General features: G+C 36.4%; 1 protein-coding gene across 2 annotated transcripts in view; it reads left to right on the top strand.

Annotated features, from left to right (window-relative positions):
• Positions 1-8,539: 8,539 nt before the first annotated feature.
• LOC101897890 (uncharacterized) overlaps positions 8,540-22,398 on the top strand; it is a 63,225-nt gene continuing 49,366 nt past the window's right edge. The window contains exons 1-2 of one of the 2 annotated variants that reach the window (XM_059131183.1): positions 8,540-8,733; positions 9,325-10,426. The gene's annotated coding sequence lies outside the window, so the exon portion shown is untranslated. Of the gene's footprint in view, positions 10,427-22,398 lie in introns of both variants that reach the window. The other variant, XM_005175828.4, reaches the window with a different exon arrangement.

Below are 22,398 nucleotides of genomic sequence, written 5' to 3'. Positions count from 1 at the left end.
GTATCGGTCGATCGGTTTTGCCGACAGATGTATACTCTCAGCCAATGTTCCATTATTTTAAAATATTTTGACTTCTGTTATGAATTTAATATGATATATAATATTTATATCATATTTATTTAGGTCCGATACGAAATGGACAATATTGACCCATTCTTTCCAAACCCACTCCATAGATGGTCAAGAGTTTGAAAATTCATAATTCATATAAATCCAATTATGGGAAATCATAAATTACATATTCTGGATAAGAGACATATATTTACATATAGGAAGATGTAAAGAATCGCTGAGTTGTTTCGCAATTTATTACAGATAAAAGTATTGAACATTTTGTCCCTTTGTGGGTGAGGTACCAGAAGGGGTTCGCAGATATATAGCATCTTCACAACAGATCTTTCATTAGCAAAAATGTTTGTGTGTGTGAAATTTGAAGAGAGTGGGATGCTTATTTCTATTTCTTTGAGTGTTATGTTTTTCAAAATTTTGAACGTTTTGTGGGGGAGGTACTTGATGGAGTGCACCGATATTGTCCATTTTCACACCTGACAGAAATACTAGGATTTCCAAAGTTGTTGCAAAATCCGTTTATCCGTTCTACTTCTGTGCAAACAATATATTTTTGAAAATTTCGACCTTCTCTGGTGGAGGTACCAGAAGGAGTGGACCGCTATTGTTATCTTAACACCAGACCTTGGGTTTATATAAATATTGGGATGTGTGAAATTTGAAGACAATCGTTATGAGAGTTGTAATTATTCAAAATTATGACCACTTGTGGGGGAGGTACTTGATGTAGTGGACCGATATTGTCAATTTTCACACCTGACCTAGCAAAAAAAATATATTTTTTGAAAATTTCGGCCTTCTCTGGGGGAGGTACTGGAAGGAGTGGACCGATATTGCCCATCTCCGAACTCAATTTAAGTTTGACTATAATATTACGATGTACCAAGTTTGGGCCAAATCGGATACTCCCTTCGAGAGTTATCGTGCGCACCACCCATACGGGCGGATATCGCTAGATCGACTCTAAATGCCCTGAAACGGATTTGGTCCAAAAACCATTAGGGTCTAAAACCATTATTATTCGACTAGCCACGTTTTGACCGTATCAAATGATATATACCCATCCTCTCTAGCCATATAGCTGAGGGTATAACTACTACGATAATCGATTTTCCGGTTATAATATGAAAAAGTTGCGAAATTAATAGATTCTTGTGGGTTCTGGAACATACCATAGATATTAAGAAGGAACTTTAAAAATGTTGTAGTCGAATAAAAAGCTTGAATGAAACCCGTTATATGGGAACTATACGAAGCTATACGTGGTCTTACATAAGTTTGTTTCTTGTCATAGGCTGTACTTATGACAAGAACTTTAAATACGAAATTGGAAACAATTCCGTTAAAAATTGTCGCTAATATAATCAAACTGGAAACAATTCCGATGAATAATGCCGCTGATATCAAAATACCAAATAAAAGGTGGTGCCGTTATATGTGGGCTATATGAAGACGTGGACCTCCATAGACAATTTACTGGCATAGGTTGTAGTACCCATTACGAGCTACAAATAGGAAATTTATAACAATTTCGGTGAATACTGCCCCTATAATCCTCAAAATACCGAATACCGGGAGGTATCGTTATATGGGGGCTATCCGAAGACATGTAGACGGTAGTACTCATAACGAACTTGAAATACTAAATTAGAAACAATTTCGGGAAAAAAATCGCTTATTTGGGGGCTCAGTTGTATGGGGGCTATACGATATCGTGGACCTATAAATACAATTATCTTTCAGCGCGTAAAGTACTCAAAACAAACTCCTTGTGTCGATTTTCAGACAATTCCATTAAAAATGTGGCTAAAATCATCAAATACCGAATATCGGGAGGTACCGTTATATGGGGTGTATGCGTTATCGTGGGCCTTATATGTGGTGCAGTTATATGTGGGCTATATGAAGACGTGGACCTATATAGACAATTTTCTGCCATATGATGGAGGGTATAAAAACATGTGAGCATAGTTTATCTCAAACAGCTACACAAAATATATCTTCGTTTTATTACATTGGAGTTTCTTTGGGTTTTCTATCTAATCGTTTTAAGCTATGATGCTGAATCCAATCGATGTTCTGTTATTCACATAAAGGCACTAGTAAAGGGTGTTTTTTAAGCTAGATAGAACTTTAAATTGTAAAAAGTAACACAAAAAATTAAATTTTGATGAAACTTTTTTTTAAACAAAACTTTGCTGTGAAAAAGATCTGCCAATAGAACTTGAGTCGAACCTGGAGAGTTTCTAGTGTATAATTCGCATATGCTAATTTGCAATAAGTTCGAAATATATACTACTTTCCAGAGAATGGCCCTTGTAAGCCATCATCCACACCAAATATGCCTGATGAGCCGCTTAACCAACGGCGAAACGCGTCGCATAGTGGTGAGTGTGTGATAGTGTCTATCTGGCTTTCCTTTTCACTGCAAATTCCTGATCATTAAGCTCGTCTCAAAAGAGAAAACAAACACATAAATCATAAAAAAACAAGTAAGCAAAGACTACAGTCGAGCGGGGCCGACCGTTGAATACCCTACAACACTATAATAAACCATACAGTTTATATAGGAGTGATACACGAAAGAACTCCACAAGATATTGTGACAAATAATAAAAGAAAACCATCGGGTTTCTTTCTCTAATTTTCGAATAATAGCAATTTAAACGAATTTGCTCATTTCCAATTTATTGGTAGATGTTGCACGTAAATGGTCTTCCTAGATCTGGAACCAATATTTCCCAAAGACCTATAATCTCTCAGAAGTGGCAAAAGATTAACATTTATTATTGGTTTTTGACTGAAACGCATCTATATGAGATACAGACATTTGACTATATTCTTCAACGAAATCAGCGTTAACGAAATCGTCGGAAGTGCGTCTTTCCTGTATTTGTGAATTCTCCAAAAAGTCACTGGAATGGACATTTTCGTACTTAGTCTACAAAAGTTGGCAAACCATTTCACACATTGAATATTTTTGGATGGCCATCCGAAACTGCTTGGCTTTTGCAATGTGCGGTAACCCCTATTAAAATGTGCATGCGGATCGGGCGATAATTACGACCTGCTGACAATTTTGGAGTTTTTGGCCCATTTCAACCCCTAAATATATAGTGATCATCTCCAAAAAGAGTAGGCATCTATTCTGATCCTCATATTATCCCCATGCAAAATTTCGTAAGGATCGGGCCATAAATGCGATCTGTATATGATATCCTGATATCCTAACTACTTAGTTTTGCTAGCTGTAGAAATATTACCAAATGTTTAATTCAAAATGAAAATATGCCAAAAATGTGACAAAATTGAAAAAAATATGAGAAAATTTTACAAAATCAATTTTTTCATCTTTAGAGAGTTATTTTTATGCGATTTTTTTAGACGTTTTATGTTTCCTGCCAAGAGGCCATTCTGAATTAATGAGAACTGTCGAAATCAGTTCAGCCGTTCTCGACATATAAGAGATCTTTCAAGCATATCTTCTTTGATAGACATATATATCGCACATATTTTGCTATATATACGATTTGTTGGATGTTAACATCAATGTAAAGATCAGAAGTAACCTTGTCATGGCTTTGTGGTTTCGCCAGGATTTAAAATATTCGCGGGTTAATGAAAAATTTTGAATTTTTTCAATACAAAATATATGATCTATTTTACCCGCTAAATATTATCCGATGACCACCCAAATTGGTAGGCTTCTTCCCCGCCTTAAACTCTAGCTACATGCGAAATTCCGAGTCGATTGGTCTCCAATTGCAACCTGTATAGGTACTGCAAAATCCGACATTTTTTCAGTATTTGGTCCATTTCAACCCCTAAATATTATGCGATCGTCTCCAAAAGCAATAGGGTTCTATTCTGAAATTTTGTGAAGATCGGGCCATAATTGCGACCTGTAGAGTGATTACAAATTAACATGGACAGACGGACAGACGGACGGACGGACATACATAGCTAGATCGACTCAGCTCGTCAAGATAGGAAGATCCATATATACTTTCCTATGTGGGAAATCAATATTTCGTGGTGTTACATAATTTTTGGCCCAATCAAACTTATAATACCCCCAACACATAGTGTTGTAGGGTATAAACATATGATCTTCACCTTAACAAGACAAAACTCGAAACTTTTTTTATTTGTTTCAGTATACTCTGATAAATCATCATGATCATAGACTCACGCTTGAACAACGCTACGAAATTATCCAAATTTGCTTTGAAAATCAGGCTCTAGAGCAGTTGGCAAATGACCCGTTGTTTTATCGCAAAATTGTATTCAGCGATGAGGCGCATTTTTGGCTTAATGGGTTTGTTAATAAGCAAAATTGCCGCATATGGAGTGAGACCAATCCACAAGAGAGCCTACAGACTCCATTTCATCCAGAAAAATGCATCGTATAGTGCGGTTTTCACGCTGGTGGCATCATCGGACCTTATTTCTTCAAAATAAGGTTTCAACAGGATGGCGCTACGTGCCATACGGCGAACGCAACCATCGACTTATTGAAATCAAAATTTGGCGATAAGTTGATTTCTAGAAGTGGACCTGTCAATTGGCCTCCAAGGTCGTGCGATTTGACACCTCTCGATTATTTCCTGTGGGGCTATGTGAAGTCACTGATTTATGCTGATAAACCAGCAACAATTGACGCCTTGGAGGCCAGCATTGTTCGTGTTATTCGTGACATACGGCCAGCAGTGCTCGAAAAAGTGGCCAAAAATTGGACGTCCAGAATGCACTTCGTCAAGAACAGCCGCGGTGCCCATATGCCCGAAATCATTATTATACCCTCCACCATAGGGTATATTAACTTTGTCATTCCGTTTGTAACATCTCGAAATACTCATGTTAGACCCAACAAAGTATATATAGTCTTGATCAGCGTAAAATTCTAAGTCGATTTAGCCATGTCCGTCTGTCCGTATGTCTGTCTGTATGTCTGTTGTAATCACGCTATCTTTCGAACGAATTGAGATAGAAGGCTAACACGTGTTTATTTTTTCAGTAGGCAGGTTAAGTTCGTAAATGGGCCATGTAGGTCCACGTTTTCATATAGCCCCCATATAACAGTACCTCCCAATATTCGGTATTTTGATGATTTTAGCGACATTATTCACGGGAATTGTTTCAACTTTGGTATTTGAAGTTCGAAATGGATACTACAGCCTATGACAGAAAATTGTCTGTGCAACTCCACGTCTTCGTATAGCCCCCATATAACGGTACCTCCCAAAATTCGGTATTCTGATGATTTTAGCACCATTATTCACCGGAATTGTTTCAAATTACGTATTTAGAGTTCGTAATGGGAACTGTGTCTATGTTGGTCCAGGTCTTCGCACAGCTCCGATATAATGGTACCTCCGTATATACGATATTTTGATGATTTTAGCCACATTATTCACCGTTTATTTCAAGTTTCGAATTTGAATATGGTAATGGCTAATGGCAAACAATGCCTATGCAGGTCCACGTCGTATAGACCCCAATATAAAGGCAATATTCGGTATTTTTAAAATTTAACAGAATTTTTAACGGATTTTATTTTTTTAAATTTCCAAATTCGTTCCAAATGGTGGAGGGTACTCAAAGTTTGGCTTGGCCGAACTTACTGCTATTTAACTTGTTTTCAAATGTTAATGTCACGTATTGATCTTTCGAATAAAAAAACAATTTTGATTAAAATTTAGTTTTTTGTGTTACTTTTTACAATTTCAAGTTCTATCGGGCTTAAAAAAACACCCAGTATATATCAACAGGTGAAATGTACAACATTATTTTTCATAAACCACTTATATAGAATGTCGCAAGTCGACCCAACTGAGTCTATGTTATACATAACAAACTAAAATCACGTACATAAATAAGTACATTCATATTTATTCGTTTGTGTGTATCCATGCCGACTTGGGCCGACTACACCTGTTTACTTTCGTTTGCTTGTAAATTATGTATTAATGCATGGAAAGTGTACATAAATAAGTTCAGTCACAGACACATGCACATCGTACTTCGTGTACATTTTGCGGATATTTTCGTTTCAAAATCATGGATACAGACAGAATTATGTTTTACTACAACAGCAACAACAACAACAATTATTACAAACAAAACAACAACAGCGGATTACAGTCTCGTACGGACAACATGAATTTATCTGCAAACTGTTGTTATTGTTGTTGTTGCTGTCAAGTCTTCAGAAATGAATGCTGAAAGCACGTGTATGACGAATTTGTTGTTGCAATTTTTATAGCAAGGTGAAAAAACTCCACATTGTTCTCAGAGAGCACGTGCACGCTGACTAACATGAATATCTCTCACCGGACTGCAAAAAATCAACCCTCATGAGAATTGTCGCTCCTCTACGCAAATGCGAAACTAATCGCATTCGCCAACACATATTTCGAATGACATTCATTCACTGGAAGCGATGTCCGACATAATTTCACAGATTGCTTTCGCATTCAGACAGTGATGAGAACTTGGGTGTTAGTGATGTTAATATCTTATTATGTTGTGTGTTACCATCTCGATTCACACTGATTTTTATGAGTAACCAGGCTAAAAGTGGACACTTGTCTTAAACAAGGATGCAACAGTCAAGAAATTTGTTAAGACAAGTTATCTGCATGTTTGCTCAGTTACGAAAAACCGCTTGAGTCAACAACGCTTTGAAAGTAGGATTCAAAATCTGAAAGAAAGGCCTCCTTTATGCTCCCTGGCAGCCACAAAGACTGTGATGTCTTCAAGTTAATCATTTATATAAAAAATCAGAAATCATTGTAAATTTCTTACATTTCTCTTGCTACTGGAAGAGGACACGATGGCTATTTCACAGGAACAAAAACATAATATTTATCCTGGTTTATTTTTGTGTATTTTGAGAGTCATCATTTGAAGTTATATATTGGGCGCCATATTGTATAAAGACAAGAAAGAACAACGAAGTTGGCTGTAGTCCGTCAGCTACTATTTCATAAAGATCTCATAGCGTTCAGGAAGAATCGGGTAGAAACGAAAGGAAACAATGAAAGCGTTACAGAGATCCAAGTGAGCAACTTTTTTTAGAATATTTGGGCGTTAAAATTAATTTCGGATTTCGGTGCATTACTGTAAACAGACCGAAGTTGTGTTAGAACGTAATATATTTTTCGTGGGGAATTCCGATATTTTAGTCTTGTTCCAAGTGGCGCCCAATGCGTATTATTATATTTTTTTTTGGTCATAAATTTTAGTCTTGGGAAAATGTTTTTTGAGAAATTTTAGGATTCTTCAATAACTTCCCAATAGAACCTGGAGTCATGTCGGATGTGTCGTAGAGCTGAATCTTTTCTCATAGCAAATAATACGTCGCCATAGCAAATAATACGTTGCCTGAAGCAATGACCTGACAGTCATAAGCGTATGACACAATCGAATCATATGCTGGGGGAACGGCAGGCTCCGCATGAATAATATTTAATTAATAGGACAAACGAAACAGCTTTAATGTTTTCAGTGTCAGTGATTGTGTGCGTAGCACTTTAGATTCAGAAGTTTTTGTCCCAAGTGGTGCATTTGATGCTATGTTCGAATATTATATCTTTATTTTTAGAGCTTAAGATCTCGGGCTGTCGTTCTTTTCCTTCTTCTGAATTTGATGTTTATTTGACTCCTTGGTCCTTCTAAGAACGGTCAGACTCAAAGTTGGAGACTAATTGGGTTTGGATTGTATCGATTGGGCATTTAAAATAATATTTTATTTTCTTCAGAACAACTGCAAAGTATTTGTCTGGGATATAACGCTCTATACCTACTTAGAAATACTGTTTTGCATAAATATTCCCCAACGATAGAAATCACATTTAAAGGGTTAATAGAGGGTATGAATTGCAACGTTATTTACGCTCTCTCTCCCTTGCAAACTCTCACAAATACCGGCAATATACAGACAAGACACGTGTACCCAACAACATTATGACAACAATGACAACAAACGTGTGTTGTAATTTAAGGGTGGTAATGCTTAACGCTCTCTCGCTCCCTCTCTCTAAAATGCATTCAATCAACATTGGGAAATGAGAATGAGAGAAACATTTGCATTGAGTATTGAAGAAAAAAAACTTTTGCCATAATTTTGAATCACAACAAAAAGAAAGGCGGCTGATTTGTTGTTATGGTATCACACAAACAAACATACACACACACTCACGGATAATTTGCAAAGAGCACAACAAAAAGCCGCCCCATTATTACAAATGTGTAATGGACTACATTTGTTCGTCCACACGAAAACAGCCGCAATGGCAACAACAAAAAGTCACGAGACAGAATAGGAAAGCAAAAAAAAAAAACTTTGAGAACAACAGAGAAAGCCCTTGCTCACACACACACACACACACAGTCATACATGCATGCTCACCGCCAATACACGGACACGCATGCAGAAACCTAAATAAAAAAGCAGGAAAAAAGAGTCATAGTGCAACATCTGCTCCTTGGCCAAACATCAGTACAACGCCAGTCAGTATCCGAAGAAGAACAACGAACCAGAAGAGGAGCAAAAAAATAGTTGCAGACGTTTAAAACGTGAATCAACCAACCAACTACTCCTAAAAAAAAGGAAAAATTATCTATTTTTTGTTTAAAAGAAACGGAATCCGCAAAAGCAAAGTAAAACCTATCGAGAAAAAAGTAGATATTCGAAACAACGTCCTACATTTTTATGAAACTCTACGCTAAGTTTTAAGAAAAAAAAAATACACACTCACATACATACGGGATAGAAATCGAGGCAGAAAACGGCAATTGAAAATCGTAATGCACTTTGCAAAAACGCAGTGAACTTGAAATAAAAGATATTTAAATTACATTTTTAGTATACTTGTATCTGTTGCAAAAAAAAAAAAAGAAAACACATACCTATCTACCAACAGACGGAAAGAAAAACCATATGTGTGACATCGGCATCTGTAATCTAAACTGTACGCACTGAATCCCCCTATAGTTTGTTGGGGTACCCCGCACATTTTCATTTCTTGTCTCGTTTTGTTGTTTGCCTGCCAGCCTGCCACGGACAGCGAATTTCCGAAAACCCCAAAAGACATTTGGCTCCATTCAAGTTAAGGGTGTGAGTCTTGCTGTCTGTCTGTCTGTTTTATGTGTGTCTGTGTGTGTGTGCGTGAATCTGTGAGTTTTGTTAAATGTGAAATTGGTGTTGAAATATAAAAGGAAAATAAAAATTATAATACCTACTCATCACAGCTAAGCTTCTATCTTCAAAAAAAAAAAAGAGTATATATTACCTTAAATCAAGGACATAGAGAAATCATCATACGCTCCCAAGTAGAGTCGAAACAACACCACTTAACAGCAACAATAACAACTAATTCAAACCAAAGCTGAGTCACGCAGTGTTCAGCAACAACAACAGCAACAGTGAAAATTGTTCGGAAAAAGCCTCATAAACCATTAAGGCAACCAGCCAACACACATTCGATATCAAAACACGCGACTTTAAACACCACATCACTCGCTAGTTCGCTTGTCGTTCCAAAGCCGAACACAAACTACAGTTGTGTTTTGTGAAAAATAAAGCAAAAAAGAAAAATTGAAAAAAGAAAATCAATCTTCAGACAAAAAAGAAAACGGAAAACCTCAACACTTCAAAAAAAAGGAGCAGAAACTCTAACCTCTTCAACCGACCAATCAATCTTTTTTTGAGTCAGGCCAATTGGAGGTGCTCCGGGGGGAGTTGAAACACACCAAACAACTGCATACCGAGCATAATAAAAAACAAGTCCAACTTCCTTCGATTTCGCAAACAACGAACGGAACCAAACAACAAGAACAACAAAACAAAAACTAAAAGGCAAAGACAAACAGCCTCCCGTCATCTCCAAACACTGTAACGGCCGCCCTATTTAAATATCAACAACATACCTATTTGGATTATTCAAAATTACTTAAGTAAAATTAATTCTTACAAAACCAACCAAAAATTTGTTTTGAAACCAAACAAAAAAATCTGTGATTAAAAAAATATAAAAAATAAAAGTATATTTTTTAATACTGCACCCTTTACTCAAAAATTTCGCCATACGTTTTTTGTGCACTTTTTTATTTTGATAATAACAACTACCAAACACTACATATTTAATTAGAAACAAAGAAAAAAACAAAAACAACAAATAAAATAAAACGAAAACACAACAACTGCAACTGCAACACAGGCCAAAGGAGCAGAACAGAACAACATTTGCAGCAGAGCAGCAGCAACATCACAAAAAAAAAAAACTGACAACCAACCAAAGACATCCCACTTTTTTTCCTCTCACTCGTGGCATTCTTAGCCAAAAGTTTATTTGTAAGTACAATAATTGTCTTTGTCGTCCCTTTTTTTATCAACATCTCTTTATCCACTCGCTCACTCACCTGTGTGTATTAACAAGAGGTTTTTTATTTATTTGTTTTTAAATGTATTTTATTTTAAATGCAACCCAGCGAAGTGAAATGACAGTTTTTTTAAATAAAATTGGCATTGTTGGTGCCATTTCTATGTCGGTTTAAAGATCTTAGGAAAGTGATTCTAAATTTGGTAAAAGGTGGCCAAACCAGTGATATAAAATCCACTGCTAGTGAAAATATGTGTGCTCTCAAAATTATAAATTTTTCAAAATAATGGAAGAAGTTAAAAAAGAGTGATAAATACATTTCAATATCAGTAGATTATTTCAAGGTACCCCCCCAAGTCTTTAGACGGTTTAAACGTCTCCATTGTGTTAATCGAATTTAAACTGCTTACAAGGGACTCGGTCCTTGCAATTTAAACGCGTAAAAAGGCAGCTAAGTTCGGCCGGGACGAACTTTTAATACCCTCCACCATTTGGAGGGAACTTAACATTTTTCAAAAAACTTCCGGAAACTACCACTTAAATCAAAACTGTTATAGCGACATTTTTTACCATGGACTGTACCCATTATGTACTTCAAATACCAGATTTGAAACAATTCCGGTGTATAATGTCGCTAATGAAAATACCGAATATCAGGAGGTACCATTATATGGGGGCTATATGAAGATGTGGACCTGCATACAAAAATGTTTGTCATAGGCTGTAGTACCCATTACGAACTTTAAATATGTAATTTGAAATAATTATGGTAAATACTGTCGCTTAAATCATGAAAATACAGAATATCGAAGACGTGGACCGACATGGTCATTCCCATTTACGAACTTAACTTGCCTACTGGTAAACTATGCGTGTGAGCAAACTTTTAGCCTTCTACCTTAATTCGTTTAAAAGATAGCGTGATTACAACAGACAAACGGACAGACAGACAGACGGACATCGCTAGATCGTCTTAGAATTTTATTATCAAATCTTCTAAAATACCAAATATGAAAAATTTACCGAATGTCGGTGGGTATCGTTATATGTGCGCTATAGAAAAAAGTGGAACTAATTATTCAATGTTCTGTCACCGGGCTAGAACCCATTATGAACTACAAATACCAATTTTTATTAAAATGTCGAATATGGACATTTTCGTGGGAAATCATAAAAATACCGAATATCGGGAGGTACTGTTATATGGGGATATACAAAAACGTGGACCTATACACACAATGTTTCGCCACCGTAGCTATAACCCATTATGACCCACAGATAACAATTTTTAGACAAATTCGTGGGAAAATGTAATAAAAATCATCAAAATACCGAATATCGGGAGGTACCGTTATATGGGGGCTATACCAAAACGTGGACCTATACATGCAATGTTTCTCCACTAGAACCCATTATGACCTACAAATACTAATTTTTAGACAAATGCTCGAAAAAATGTTTCTTCACCGGAGCTATAACCCATCATGACCAAAAAATTTAAATTTTTAGATAAATCTGGGAAAAAATGTAACAAAAATCATCAAAATATCGAATATTGAAAGGTACCGTTATTTGGGGACTATACCAAAACGTGGACCTATACATACAACGTTTCGCCACACAGCTAGAACCCATTATACCCTAAAAATGCCAATTTTTAGACAAATCCCTGAAGTAAAGTGGCAAAAATCATCAAAATACGCGAATATCAAATCGGTATAGATTTGGATATAGCCCCAATATACATTTCTGGCCGATTCCATATATTTGATGCATTAAACACGCTGTGTACGCAACATTTTAATGAAATTTGTAATGTGTAATGGAATTTGTCTAAAAAAATTGCTTTGATGCACCAAAAACGCTATGTATCTCTAATCCAAATAAAATTTGGAATGTGTAACGGAATTTAATACGAACATACATTTGCCAAATTATATTGAAATCGGTACAGATTTGGATGTAGCTTCGTTTATTTGATGCACCAACACGATACTTATGTCCGATTCCAATGAAATTTGACATGAGTGACTAAATTTGGTACAAAAATAAGTTTGTCAAATTATATTCAAATCGGATCAGATTTGGATATAGCTCTTATATTTATTTTCGGCCGATTTTACATATTTGATGCACCCAACGCGAATCCTATTCCAATGAAGACGAAAGAGAGACGAAATTTGGTACAAAAAAATAGCCAAATTATATTTAAATTGGTTGAGGTTATGTATGTTATGCACCAAACACGATATGTATGTCCGATTCCAATGAAATTCAGAATGTATGGCTGAATTTGGTTCCAATAATAAATTTGAATTTGAAATTACTGAATTTGTCTTATTTGCTTTTAACCCAACAAATATTCCTATATAAAATTTTGAATGCATATCAAATCAAAAGGGGTAGAGAAGCGCACCGGGTTCAGCTAGGATAATATATATGGTGAGCAATAACCGGAAGAAGATTTATATCGAAGCTATATAAAAATCTGAACCGATTTCGATATCATTTGGCAGAGATATTTTCGGCCAGTATCTGATGTCCGGTATCAAATATCATTGTTGTGGAGTGCATATTACGCATATGAGGGACTTCAACAGTAAATCGGATAAAACATAAACATAAGAGCTATAGTTACAAAATTACATTTGGTGCACAAAACCCTGAAATCGGATGAATATGAATATGGGAGCTATATTCAAATCTGAACCGATCTTGACAAAAGTTTAACCACTTATTTCTGAGCTGTATCTGATATCTGGTACTAAAGATTCTTTTTGTGAAGTGTTGAAAACGTTATTCGTTTGTAAGACAATTCATGCTTTAATTATTGAGCAAACTGAAGATATTTTACAGTAAAACAAAACACGGAATGTGCGTGAGCTGTTAAACTAGTATTGCTAAAAAATGAAAGCGAAAAAAATCATCCTTTACAATGTCTTAAACTTAAAGTTTTCTTGAAAAGAATTCCGTTCAAAATAGATGAAATATATGAATATATATTTTCATTTCATTTTGGACCACTCCACAATTGATATATATTAGCCTTAATCAGCCTTTTTATCGCCGACACTTTTACTGGGAAACAAAGATAACAAACACATAGTTGTACATATGTATGTTTGTACATACATACCCACGAGAGGGAATGTTGGGGTTGATAGAATGCACCAAACACATGTTCATGTCAATAATAATGCAGTGCGAATGCAAATTATGGCATTGTTTTTGATTAATTGTTGTTGTTCTTTTTTCGTAGACTAGACTTGTTGTTGGAATAGTCATAATCGTGTGTGTACCGAGATATCACTTGTACGTACAGCTGTTGTGGATTTGTGGAGATTTTTCTCTTTGTGTGATGCTCTTTGAGCCCAGTGTGTGATGCCCAGTGAGCGTATTTTCGGAAAACTGTAGGACTTTGATTTTTAAGAAAAAATATTAATATTAAATGAATAAAAATATTTAAAATGTATTTCAATGCATCCATTATTTATTCATTTTACAAGAAATTTGCTTCTTTCTAACAACCCTAAATACCAAATAATAACCATTTCCAAAAGTGTTCAACGCTATATACCTGGAAAAGGCCAGACCTTTATATGGGGAAACATGGAACAAAACGTGTACCAATTTTGATTTCTTTTGTTTTTTTTTTGTCGATCAGAATGCCAAATTCCAAATTTTAGCCAATGTCATTTGAAAACATGGTCCAACCCTTCAAAATGCCTAGATTTTTTTTACTGCACAGAAAGAGAAAGGATAATCTAATTTTGCTCAACTTTACAAATCCTGATATTTGTATCAGTGCTAGGTCAGGCGTGAAAATGGATAATATCGGTCCACTCCATCAATTACCTCCTACACAAAGGGTCCAAATTCTGAATAATTATAACTCTTATAAAATGCGATGTAAGTGTAAAATACACACCTCATAATATTATTATTAAACAAAGGTCTGGTGTGAAGATGGAATATGTGAGTCCACTCCTTCTGGTCAAAATTTTGAATATTCATGAAGGTCATAAAACACGAAATTAATATCCGATTCCATTCAGACTTGGCACATCTAAATATTTCCATAAACACTAGATATTTTATAAAGATGGTACAGATCGGACTATTTCTTCTTCCCACTTAGGCTTCAAGATTTTGAGAAATCAAACGCTCAAAGAAAGCGAAATAAGCATCCAACTCTCTTCTATATATATCTGTGAACCCCTTCTGGTACCTCACCCACAAAGGGTCATAATTTTCAATACTTTTATCTGTCATAACTTGAGAAACAAGTCAGCAATTTTTTACAACTTGCTGTATCTAAATATTTTTCTCAATATAAATGTTAGAATTTTTTGTTATTTTGTCCATACCAAGATTTTTATCTGTATTGGATGAAGTATGAAAATGGAATACATCGGTCGACTATATCTGGTACTTCTCGCACATTTTAACATTTTCTAAAAATTATAACATATCTCACATAAAGTGAAGGAAATGACCTATATAGTCCAAACCTGGCCCGTCGCAATATTTATATCACATTTATTAAGGTCCGATAAGAAATGAACAATATTGGCCCATTCCTTCGGAACCTTCTCCATAGAGTGTCAACAATAACAGAAGTCAAAATATATTTAAATAATCGAACATTGGCTGAGGATATACATCTGTCAAAAACCGACAACCTTCAAGATCATGAATATTTTTAAAATCTTTTATTTTCTCACTTTCATCATTAGGAAATCGCAAGAGGTTCGATGCAAAAAAGACAGGTGTGATTGTTATCGCTTCGTTGGCTACAATAGTTTCCCAAAATACGCTTCTATTCATGGCCAAATATTTTTTTTAGTTTTCAATGTAGCGTAGCTTTTTCCTCATCCGCCTAGATGGACGAAAACACAGCATTGTTATTCCTAAAAAAAAAAAAATACCATGCGTTCCCAAAAATTCCACACAGACATTTGCACTTTAAACGATAAAAGTTGATTGTAAAGAGTCACTTAAGTAGAAGTCTGTTATTTTTTTACCATTAAAAAAAGATTAAAAAATATGTATTGAAATTTGATTAATATAGTAGGACTGACCCGCAATGCTTGGTCCACCTTTAAGTGTCATCTGGTTGCATCTCATTATAATTAAGCAGGCGCCATGTGGCTTTAATCAATAGAGAAATTTATAGTTGTGCGATTAACCTATTGACATCCCTGTCTATTTCATCCTTACTTACGCAATCAAAGTTCCCTTTCCCTAGCCTTTCTTTTACCAATCTCTCAAACTTCATCCAGAAAACTTATTGGATTAGGCGGCGGCCGTGTTAGTTCAAATCTTACATACCGATCATCCGAAAAGAAGTGTTCATCCGAAACCCTCCAATTCTGATTCTCGTTTAACTGAACAAAAAGTAATGTCTAAAACCTCCTCCTAATTTTATTTACAAAGGTTGCTTCACTCCCAATGTTAAGAATTATTAGGTCGTTAGTATTTAGCTAACCCACCAGCCGCTGCAGTTTCGACGTAGTCGAACGGTAGGTATATTGACGCTAGATATGCTGCCATTCCCCTTCTTCAGTACTATTGCGTCCGATGTTGACAACTCTGGGGAGAAAAGAAAACATAAATTTTTGTGACATATTATACAAGTTCTCGGTATGACCCTGTACTGGCATAGAACAGTTAATCCAGAGACCTTGTTCTTAACAGCCCAAGGTCCCTGAATTAATACAAAGTATTAATTAGTTCCATCAGAGCTATAGTTGCAGTTTTGCTCCGATGAAGATTGATCTGGATGATCCTCCTGTAGACGGGATTCTTGAGAGTCGCTGATGGTTTTTTGAATCCCTGTTTTGTGTTACTTTGGGGCTCTTCTTTCTTCTCCTCGCTGTCGCTTCTGATTTCATCACCTAGGCCGATTCTCACCTTGTTGATCTTCAATCTGACCGTATTTGAGACATAAAAAGCTTTGCCCTTAGTCTATGGCCATGTCAGAATGGCCATGGAGAGATCGTCAATTCCAATCACAAGGAGAGTGATATCTTCCTCCTACTACCTGTGGAATACTTCCCATATCTTCACATCCAAGGTCTTGTTTTGTCTTCTAAAGACTTGTAGCAAACGTTCAGTCTCGAACTTGCTGCCAAAACCTCTGACGTATACCGTCGAATTAGTCAGGCGAGGAATATCATATTTTTCCTCGCCAGCTGGAGGCTGCCGTTTTCCTACGGAGTTTTATCTTCCCGATAATCTCCTTTAGGGCGGCAATGTTTGAATGTGTAGCAAGCTTAAAGAACAATTTGTCGTCTTTTATGCCGCTACTCATGATGGAAATTGGATCACCGCCTTCCATTATGTGATCCAAAATTTTATTGTTGGCCATTTCCTTTATCGTCATCGTCTTTACGTAAATTGCCTGAACCTTTGTTGTGTCGATCAATGTGTAGTGCATTTCGTCTCTATAATATTTGCTGGCTGCTTTTGCGTAAGATGGTGGCTTCTTATCAGTTTCCCCGGACGGCTACCTCTTCTGTCGGGTCAGGGATTTCTTCTTAAAAACCCCAGGCTTAGCAGTCGATTTCGCGGCTGGGCTCACTTTTCGGTGTTGAGGCCAACCTCGTCGCCCTCGGTTAAAAGATTCTTATTACAGTGCTTGATTGGGTCTTCCCGGAGCACTTGAAGGTGGGAAGCTCTTTTTTATACCCTCCACCATACATAGTATGGAGGGTATATTAAGTTCCTCATTCCGTTTGTAACTCATCGAAATAATCATTTTGGATCCAACAAAGTATATATATTCTTGATCAGCGTAATATTCTAAGACGATTTAGCCCTTTCCATCCGTCTGTTGTAATCACGCTACAGTCAAAACGAATTAAGATAGGAAGCTAAAATTGCACAGATCTCTCTTTTGTCTGCAGGCAGGTCAAGTTCGAAGATGGGCTCGGTCCACGATATCGTATAGCCCCCACATAACGGTACCCTCGATATTCGGTATTTTGATGATTTCAGCCAAATTTTTCAACGGAATTGTCTGAAATTTTACACAAGGAGTTTTTTGTGAGCACTTTACCCCTTGAAAGAGAACTTTCTATATAGGTCTACAATATCGTATATCCCCCATATATCAGCAATTTCCAATATTCGGTATTTTTAAGATTTTAACAGAATTTTTTAAAAATTTATTTTTTTGAAAATTTACTAATTCGTCCCAAATGGTGGAGAGTATTCAAAGTTCGGCCGCGGCGGCTTCGCAGTGTTATGTTCCTAAGGGAAGCTGATACTCTTCCCTGACTCCAATGGAGGGGGGTGGCACTCGTAGCCCCCTTTCGAGCATTCTGCGACTCTGCATTTTTTATCGTCCGTTGCATCCTTAGTTGAGCCCCAGACAACTTTTTCGTTTTGGTTGTGAGCTTCACACTTCTTCCATCATTTTGTGCATCTCCTACTTTGTTGGGATTCGCGAAACAGTAGTATGTTTGCTGCTGCTGCCAGATTCAGAGTCTGAGGCACTACCTGTCGAGCGTACTCTTCAGGCTGTATACTATTCTTTTTGCACAAAGACTGTGGGCTTGTAGCAATACCTTCGACCAGAGGCACGCACATCTGCTCACGATCTTTTCTCTCTTTACCTTCTTCTCCGATTGCTTTTTGTTTTAGTCTCTTTTTTGACCGCGTGGAATCCGAAGATCCCCAGAGACGGGTGATCACACTATTCCGCTGCAATCAGTTCGTAACTGTGACGCCATAGCGTTAAATTGTACGATCTAGTGGTACAATTAACTGGTTCCTAAAGTAAAATATTCACCGAACTCGAACTAATTCATTGTTACGCGTGCTGTGTGGCATGAGCACAGTCACGTTAGCACTCACCATTCACCGTTACATTACGATTCGCATTATCTTTCAAGAAGTACGGTAAATGAAGCCACCAGACCAAAAATCTCAACAAACCGTGACTTTTTCTGGATGCATTGGTACCTTTCACAATGCATCTGGCTATCTTCACTCCAAAATAGGCAGTTCTGCTTATTTGGGTACTGATTGAGCCAAAAATGCGACATTTTCAATATCCTACACCACATTGTGGTATAGGATACTATATATTTGTGCATTTGTTTGCAACAGGAAAAATGAAACGAGATAGATCCATAGTTAATTTATTTGACCCAAGGACGAAACCTATTGAAATTATAATTGGTTCAGAATTAGATATAGCTCCCATGTATACCATCGTCTGCTTTCTTTTTTATTGTGCAATATTAGCCCACATACTTTGAACTTTGGCACATATAATAGAATGCATTCTTGAAGCAAATTTCAAATTTGGTGAAAATTCATTCAGATATAACTACAGCTTCCACATATATATGATTCATCTGATTTGACGTTAAAGTCTCCCATAGCTGTAATGAATTTTTCTGATTTCTTTACTGATATATGACATTTCGATGATATTTCTTGTTTTTAGAGGATCCTTTCATGTTGAATATTTTACCAAGCCTTATACGACAGCATAAAATGACTCATATGCATGTAATCGAATTCGAAATCAACCAAACAAAAAAAGAACATGAGCAAATCATTAATTTCAACCTCCTTCAAAACACAGATGTAAACATCTAACAAATGTATTGCCACTCATTTGTTGGTAACCGAGACGGTGAAGCTTTAGAAATGTTAATTAGTTATTTAATCAAACCCTTCCCCCACCCACATCATCCTACCCATCCCTTAAAACAAAAATGTCCATATGCTTGTATGTGTGTGTGGGTGTGTTTGCATGTCGATAGCTATGGAAATAATTAAATCGAATAATGTTGCTGAGAAATTGTTTAACAAGCCTTTTGCATTGACATTGACCATGGATGATGGCGCTCTGTAATTAATGTTGGAAAAATTAATTTGTTGTTGTTGTTGTTCTCCCGTTTCATGCAATTCAAAATGTTCGAGTTTCTGTTCTGTTATGAGTCCAGTAAGACCACTTGAGATTTAGATACACATCTTTCAAATATCTATTTTAGTATCGCACAGTGCCATAGTAACTAGATAACGTAGCAATGAAATTAATGAGGCTACCGAATTCTATCGACAAATCTTAAAATGTATAAATGTGTGTGTGTCATTTCTGGAAATGTATCGAAAATATCGACACCTACAATTTTAATAGCAAAAAAAAAATTGTTTTATTAATGAATGAAATGGGGAATAGGGGAATCCTGAAATGCGTTTGGGGGTGAGATTACTCCCCGACACAAGCAAAAGTGTCTGCTCGAGCAACGAATAAACCTGAACGAATACGATTTATATGGAAACCACTTGAGTACAAAATGTAAGTCTACATTTAAATTAGGCATTTTTAAGGGTCTTCTTTTACATGAAAACCAGACTAAAATCCTTATATCCATTAAATGTAGAATATATTTGCATTGGGGTCCCTGCCTGAGACAAAAAACTAAAGTGGAATAACTGCGACATGGTGTATAACATTCCTCTTCTTATTGCTTCTTCAAGCACAGCCCTGAGGGTATCTATAATTTGATAGGTTGTACTCCACACGTCTTTTTGAACGAAATTCGTTTTATGATATTTGAAATCGATCTAGCGTCGATATTCGTCCGTTTTTCTGTATGGCTGATTAAGGCATGCATCAGCTCCCGAAGGGATTATCCCATTCGCTCTATACTTAGTACATTGTAATGATTGGAAATTAAGATAAAAACCTGCAAATAAAATAACATATTTCCTTAAAAATTAAGGGAACATCAATGTAAGACCTAAGACTCAGATTCCGAAAAGAATTGAATAGATCCTCCACTCTTTTTTGTACTTCGCACAACTTATAAGGTTATATCCAGTATTCATAAGGGATAGTTTGACACACTCCCTTTGGTACCGGTGTTAAGTACAGATATTGCCCAAACTAGGCACTATCACGCAGAAGTCAATGAGAAAATGGACGATATCGGGAACGATTTCTCGTAGAAGAGGTGTTATATCCCCCAAAATTCTAAGCCCATTCAATTGGAAATTTTCATCAAGACCCTCGAAATAAATTTAATCGAGAAATTTTTATATATCTGACCTACAACCACCTACATGGATCTACTTTTCAATTGACAACAAAGAGATTTTCCATGCTCTGAGAAACTATTTGAAATCAAATCGATTGGAAAATATGGCCAAGACCGTCGGAATAGCTAAAATCATAAGGTAAGGGCTGTATCGAAACATAGACCAACATTGAAAATTTTTTTCAAGGATTGTTTTTAAAGAGCGTTTTTTAGCTATTTTCATATTAGAAACACTTATTTAAGTAGCTTACGCACGTTTTGTGTTTTGTTTCACTTGAAAACATCTTCAGTTTGGTCTATAATTTTACCATGAATCGTCTCACAAATGAACAAATCTTGGAACACGTTTTATTTTCAAAATTCTAAATGTTCAGCGTCTTAACTCATTTTTGGCTCAATGGCTGGGGTTTATGCGCTGGCGGCAACATCACCCCGTACTTCTTCAAAGATGCTGCGAATCGTAATGTAACTTTGAATGGTGAGGGCTACCGTTAGATGAAATCCAACATTTTTTCCAAAATTGAAAGAGCTTGACCTGCATGGCATGTGGTTTCCACAAGACGACACCACACGTTACACAGAACGCCTAACAATGGACTACTTCTGAATCGAGGTCGGTAAACCATTTATTATATCCTCAGTCATATGGCTAGAGAGAGTATATATCATTTGATACGGTCAAACGTGCCTCATCGAAATAACGGTTTTAGATCCTAGATCTCTTTGAACCAAATCTGTTTCAGGACATTTGGAGTAGATCTAGCAATGTCCGTCCGTCTGGTTGGTGCGCACCATATCTCACGAAGGGAGTATCCGATTTGGTCCAAATTTGGTATAAAGTAATATTATTGTCAATCTTAGATCGATTTCGGAGATGGGAAATGTCGGTCCACTGTTGGTCTGGTACCTCCCCCACAAAAGTTCGAAATTTTCAAAATATATTTTACTGCACAAAGAGAAAAGATGATCCGATTTTGCTCCAACCTTGCAAATCCTAATATTTCCCTCAGTGCTTCGTCAGGTGCGAAAATAACAATATCAGTCCACTCCATCAAGTACCTCCCCCACAAAAGGGTCAACATTTTGAATAATTATAACTCTTATAAAATGTGATATAAGAGTCTGATTGTCTTCAAATCGCTCACATCACAATATTTGTATTAACCCAGGGTCTTGTGTGAAGATGGAATATATCGACCCACTCTTTCTAGTACCACCCCAAACGGTCAAAATTATTCAAAATGAAGCTCATAAAACGCGAAATTAACTTCCGATTCCATTCAGACCTGATACATCTCAATATTTCCATCAACATAAGATCTGTTATAAAGATGGCAGAGATCGGACAATTTTAACTGGTATCTCCCCCACAAAGGGTTAAATTTTTGAAAAACCAAAACAATTATAAAATACGAAATAAGTATCCGGTTCTCTTCCATATTTCACACATCCCATTGTTTCTACTAACACAAGATCTGCTGTAACGATGGAGTATATCGGTCCACTCCTTCTAGTACCTCCCCCACAAAGGGTCAAAATTTTGAATATCCATAAAGCTCATAAAACGCGAGATTAACATCCGATTCCATCCAGACCTGATACATCTGAATATTTCCATGAACACAAGATCTGTTATAAAGATGGTAGTGATCGGACCATACCTTCTGGTACCTTCCCCACATAGGGTTAACTTTTTGAAAAACCAAAACAATTATAAAATACGAAATAAGTATCCGGTTCTCTTCCACATTTCACACATCCCATTATTTCTAATACACAAAATCTGCTGTGAAAATTTGATATGTAGAAGGAATGGGCCGCTTCTGGTACCTCCCCTACAAAGCTTCAAAATTTTGAATATTCATGAAGCTCATGAAACGCGA

The sequence above is a fragment of the Musca domestica genome, unplaced genomic scaffold (assembly GCF_030504385.1).
Source record: "Musca domestica strain aabys unplaced genomic scaffold, Musca_domestica.polishedcontigs.V.1.1 11, whole genome shotgun sequence".
NCBI classification, from domain to species: Eukaryota; Metazoa; Arthropoda; class Insecta; order Diptera; family Muscidae; genus Musca; species Musca domestica.
This window is presented reverse-complemented; position numbering and strand designations above follow the sequence as displayed.